Source organism: Propithecus coquereli, unplaced genomic scaffold (assembly GCF_000956105.1).
Source record: "Propithecus coquereli isolate 6110/MARCELLA unplaced genomic scaffold, Pcoq_1.0 Scaffold131, whole genome shotgun sequence".
Lineage (NCBI taxonomy): Eukaryota > Metazoa > Chordata > Mammalia > Primates > Indriidae > Propithecus > Propithecus coquereli.
This window is the reverse complement of record NW_012137303.1, coordinates 2,763,542-2,769,714: the sequence shown is the minus strand read 5'-3', so window position 1 is coordinate 2,769,714 and position 6,173 is coordinate 2,763,542. Positions and strand designations below refer to the sequence as shown.

The 6,173-nt window shown below is 39.1% G+C and overlaps 1 pseudogene; it reads right to left on the bottom strand.

Annotated features, from left to right (window-relative positions):
- Window positions 1–2,425: 2,425 nt before the first annotated feature.
- Window positions 2,426–6,173, bottom strand: part of LOC105805638 — a 25,175-nt pseudogene continuing 21,427 nt past the window's right edge.

Below are 6,173 nucleotides of genomic sequence, written 5' to 3'. Positions count from 1 at the left end.
GGTTTGTAATAGTTAACTTTAAAGTATCTGAGGAGATGGGGGAGACAGGACTTTTTCTTGGATAAATGACATTCCACAATTTTATAATTGAGAAAGATGACATTCTGCTTCATTCTCCATCAATTTTTTTCTCTAAGCCACTAACAGGCAAGATCATTTTTGCTTTTTACCTACATTCCTTCCTCTGAATAGCATCTGGGTATGGTTTTAATTAAACCTGCAAAGTCCAGAAAACCTATAACTGGAGGATCAAAAGGAAGTAGTTTATGAAGCAGACATTCTTGTGGGTTCTTTCACATGAAAAGTTTCTCTCCATCTTCTTATTGATACCTGATAATCCCTTATTAAGGGACAAAATGTTTAAGCTCTTGATTTGAGATTAAGGATGGAGATGGAGCCATTTAGAATGTCCAAGTTGAAGGGGCGAGCAGAAAGGGGAATTGGTGAAGGGTTCAGAGAGAGCTGGAGAGGCAGGTGCATCAGAAGTGAACTATGCCCTGGCAGGAGGAGTGGATTTCAAGAAGGAGCTCAACAATGTGGAATACCAAGAAGAGAAGCCAGGCCTCTGTTGGGTTTCCCAGTCACGAGGCCCCTGACATTGCTGAGGTGAAGTTGTGCAGAGGGCAGACTGTAGTCCATTGACGCTGACTTAGAGGTAGGAAGTGGAAAACAGGAGTGTGGACTTCTCTTTTGAGATAGTGGGCTGTGAAAAAGAGAAAGAGATGAAAAAATTAAGAAACTTTTTTTTTCTTTTTTAACTAAGAAGGCTATATAAAGTTGTTAGGAAAAGGAACCAGCATATAGAAAGACTGAAAACAAAATTTAAAACTCAGGAGGAACAGGAGGAACTAGAAGGAGCAGAAATGTCATAATGACTTTTGAATGTTTCAGTAAAAAAAAAAAAAAAGAAGTTTGTGCAGAGAGATAAACAAATGTGGCAAGATGTTCATCGTTGCTGCATCTGGGTAGAGGTATACAGGCTTTCATAGCACTATTCTTTTAATTTTCATGTGTATTTAAAATATTTCAAGAATTCCCTGGGAGTGATACAAGAAGAGAGCAGGGAGAGGTCCGCGTACAGGCCAATGAGGAGGGAGGGACGGAGGGAGAATGGTAGGGGTCTCCTGGCGCAGATGTGACCCACTACCCAACATTGCCAAAGAATTGGCCTCCTGGACGGTTCTCTGGTTGCCTTTCATGCCGAACAGTACAACATAGATCTCAGTCTAACAAGATAAATCTTACTGTCTAATTATTTTCATTTTGTGGGTATCCACACAATCCCAAACTGTCACAAGAGTCTCAAAACTACATAGAATTTCCAGACTAGTTTCCACTCTCCCAGAAGTTCTGAATCCTTCAAGTTAGCATCTGTCAGTGAGTTTTGTCAGATAATAGTGGGGGGAAGTGAGAGGAAATAAAGAAATCAAAGAAGCAGTAGCCCAACAACAGTATTATATTCTTCCTATTTGGGATTGATTGTATGTCATTAGTTTTGGATTGTTTTCCACCTTTTTACCTCAAAACTATTCCAGGAAGAAATGAATATTTTTTAGTACGTGATAGAGATCATGAAATGTACTTCTGAATTCTTTTAATGAAAGATAATTACTTTATGTTGCTTTAGGCTCTTTCCAACCAACAGAATTTCGGTGTCGAATTCTCCAATTAAAGGGGACATTTTTTGAAAAAGACAAATAAAAGCTCAAAAGAATAAAGTTAGTTTAGCAACCAATAAAAAAATTTTTCAAAATAAAAAGGATATGGGAAATCTGTGGACCGGCCATATATGTTTGAAATTTTTCTTTTGGGAGATATCCAAATATAATGTGAACATAAAATTACAATGAAAAAGTTATGATTAATTTTTGTTAATATCCATACCTAATGAACTGCAGATAATATTGTGGTATGGACTTTTAGAAATTATTCCACTTTAATGTTTTTTTCCCCAGTTATCTTGGAGTTTATTTAAATTAAGAGGAAAAGGTCATAATATTTTCATGCAATCCACACTTGGTTCTTTAAATGGTAATTGTAACAAACAGCAAAGAATTAAGGAATGCTGCACTTGTAATCCATATGAAACACCAATATTTTGGGTTGCACATAATTATAGAAATGTTTCAAACACTTCTCAAAATACTGTAGTAACCAATACACAGAGGAGGCATGCCTTCAGTGGGCATAGAAATGCAGTGTAGAAAAAATAATCACACTGGAACTACTCAATTTCTTTAAAATCACTGAGCAAGAAAAGCAACACTGAACTTCACATAGCAGTTTACACAACTTCTATACAGTACCTGGACTTAAGTTCAAGAGCAAAAGTTAAGCCTCTCCTCTATTTTTGGTAAACAACTACAAGGTAAATTTAGGTGACTTTCCCCCCTGGATTTTACTGAGAGTAGGCTTTTTAATTTTTTTATCTAAAAGAGGGCAGGTTTGGTACTTTTATACTGATGTTACCAATGTTTATGTCTCTTGGAATCTCAGGAAGATTTATATTCTTTATATATTTTATTCTTTATAGCCCCAAGTTTCTCCAGTTTATTTTGTGCATGAATTTGTATAACAATTTCACTCTTGTTGGTTCCAGTATCATTCCCCCATCACCATTTCTGCAAGAATATAGTGACCCTCGTGTACACAGAATATTAAATCCAGTTCACAGACATTTTCAGAGGTACTTGCCTAATGTAGCCACAAATAGATGAATTAGATCTAAAATACCAAGTTCATTTTTTGAAGAATTCACACAGAAAATATATGATGTTGCATAATGTTTAGAAATCAGTTTGTTGCCATATCCTCCAATTAATAATCCTCCTTCTAGAAAATTACATTTTCGTCTTTCTTAGATGCCAAATGGAAAGTCTCTCTGATGATTTGCTGTTGTATGTCTCCACTCCAGAACATGGAGAGCTGTGGCTTCCTGTGCTTGATGAAGACCAGGGTTGCCTTGATGCCACCTCAGTCAGTGTGGGGGTAAGCACCTCAGGCAGGGAGCTCACTGGCCATTACTCTCCTCAACTCGATTTTTTTAGTTGTCTCTGTGTTTTTGTGTTTGCTGGTTTACTTCTTATTTTGGAACTTTTAAAACACAAAAGTGGAGATAATGAATGGGTATGGAATGGGAAAGAGTAGGCAAAAAGGAGCACCACATACTCGTCATCTACTTTCAATAACTACCTCCATTTTCCCAGTCATGTTCCATGTATTCCCCACATTATATTTTTTTATTTTTTCTGGAATATTTTGAAGTAAATCTAAGATATCAGATTAATTCACTTATAAGTATTTTAGAGACTATCTCTAAAGATAAGGGTTTTTTTTTCTTCCTTTTTTTTTTTTAAATGGCCACTTCCAGCCTGGGCAACATAGAAAGAGTCTGTCTCTGAAAAAAAAAGGATACTAAGCCAGGCAGCACAGTGGCTCACGCCTGTAATCCTAGCACTCTGGGAGGCCGAGGTGGGAGGATCACTTAAGGTCAGGAAGTCAGGATCACTTAAGGTTCAGGCTGGTCTGTGAGACCCCGTCTCTTAAAAAAAAAAAAAAAAGATACCGCTTGAATAAATAAACACACAAATAAATAAATAAATAAAAATTAGCCAGGTGCAGTGGCACACACTTGTAGTCCCAGCTAGTCAGGAGGCTAAAGAGCAAGGATCCCTTGAGCATAGCAGTTTGAGGTTACAGTGAGCTATGATCACGCCGCTGTACTCCAGCCTAGGCAACAAAGTGAGATTTTGTCTTAAAAAATAAAAATAAAACAACAGACATGGCCACAATGTCATCATCACACTTAACGAAATGATTCCTTAGTGACATGTAATATGTTGGGGTAAAGTTTTAAAATTCTCCAATAATTTGGCCGGGCATGGTAGCTCACGCCTGTAATCCTAGTATTCTGGGAGGCCGAGGCAGGTGGATCGTTTGAGCTCAGGAGTTTGAGACCAGCCTGAGCAAGAGCGAGACCCCGTCTCTACTAAAAAATAGAAAGAAATGATCTGGACAACTAAAAATATATATAGAAAAATTAGCCGAGCATGGTGGCGCATGCCTGTAGTCCCAGCTACTTGGGAGGCTGAGGCAGTAGGATCGCTTGAGCCCAGGAGTTTGAGGTTGCTGTGAGCTATGCTGACGCCACGGCACTCACTCTAGCCAGGGCAACAGAGTGAGACTCTGTCTCAAAAAAAATAAAATAAAATAAAATAAAAAAAACAAAAACAATAAAAGTCTCCAATAATTTTTTTTTTTTTTTTTTACAAATACCAAACCAGATCCAGGAGAAAGTCTCCTGTAATTCTTAACATTATTTTGATTGAGTTTTCTGATATTCTTAATTGAACTAATACAGTATAGAGGAAAAATATATATCTTTACTTATACAAATGCCTTTAAGAAATAAAACTTAATAGGAAACACTGTGAGAAAAGATAAATAATAGCACTGGTACCCAGAAAAAATAAAGAATTGAAGGGGAATTTTAGGTAAAATCTTAAAAACATCTGACATGACAATATCAGCAACAGTATGGGAGTACAGGTATTCTCATAGCAAATCAGTGGGAGTGTGAGTTGGATCGTGTACCAGGCAGAAGGTATGTTAAAAGGGTAACTGAAGGAAGTTTAACGAAAGGATTATTTATAGAGATGTACTCATGGTTAAGGGAACCTGCAAGGTTGGTGAAGTGCTCAAGGACAAGCCACTGCAGGAAGTAGTTACTGCCAGACCTGACTGGGCAAGGGGAGAGGTTTACTGAAACTTGGTGAGAGTCAGGCCACTGGGGAGCAACTGCCCAGCAGGAGCTGGCTTCTGGTAAAGGAATGTGGCCTCTGCCCAACAGAGGCCTGGCGCTCCTTCCTCCTGCCCTCCCATCTCTCACAGGGATCCTGATTGGACACTGGTGGGCAAAGACATGGGGTGATACAGTTTCATAGAGGTCAGCCTCCTGGGGTACAGAACTGGGGACAGGTAGAGTGCAGACCTAGAAGAGCAAATAGTTGATCCAACACAGAGGACGATTTACCATTATCAATTTTAGACGAACATCCTTGAATCTAGCAATTCCACCTCTAAGAATTCATCTTACAGATAAACTCTAATGCATATAAAGTTGGAAAAAAGAGGAGTATTTTATATTCATTGAGAGCACACACCATATATGAGCACCAAGCAAGGTACTTTACGTTTAATCTTCACAAGAACCCTATGAGTTTGGCACTATTATTATCCCCATTTTACAGTTAAGGCAGTTAAGGTCGGTAAAGCAAAGACATTTACCCACTGTCACGGAGTTAATAAGTCATAGCACAGGGATTTAAACCCACTCTGACTCCAGTGTCTGAGCTATAAGAAAGTTCATAGCAGCTTGTCTGTGAAAACAAAAGACTGAATACAAACCTAAAGGACATTGGGTGGGAATGGGTAAATACATTGTGGCACATCTATACAGTGGAATACTATGCAGTTTAAAAAAGAATGGAATAGGCCAGGCACAGTGGCTCAGGCCTGTAATCCTAGTACTCTGGGAGCCCGAGGTGGGAGGATCACTTGAGGTCAGTAGTTTCAGACCAGCTTGAGCAAGAGTGAGACCCTGTCTCTACTAAAAATAGAAAAAATTAGCTGAGCATGGTGGCTCGCACCTATAGTCCCAGTTACTTGGGAGGCTGAGGGAGGAGGATCGCGTGGGCCCAGGAGTTTGAAGTTGCTGTGAGCTAGGCTGACGCCACGGCACTCTAGCCCAGGCAACAGAGCAAGACTCTGTCTCAAAAGAAAAAAAAAAAAAAGAATGGAATAGGACGGCATAGTGGCGGGTGCCAAAATCCCAGCTACTTGGGAGGCTGAGGCAGGAGGATCACTTTAGCCCGAAAGTTCAAGACCAGCCTGAGCAACATAGCAAGACCACGTCTCTAAAGAGGGGGAAAAAGAAAAAAAAGAATGGAATAGATCTATATATACTGATATGGAAAAGTCTCTAAGATACACAAGATATGGAGAGGAAAAGCAAAGGTGCTGAGCATTGTGCATTCTATGTACCCACTTGTACAGAAAAATGAAAGATACTTTTTACTTTTATTTATTTATTTTTTTTTTGAGACAGAGTCTGGCTCTGTTGCCTGGGCTAGAGTGCCGTGGCATCAGCCTAGCTCACAGCAACCTCAAACTCC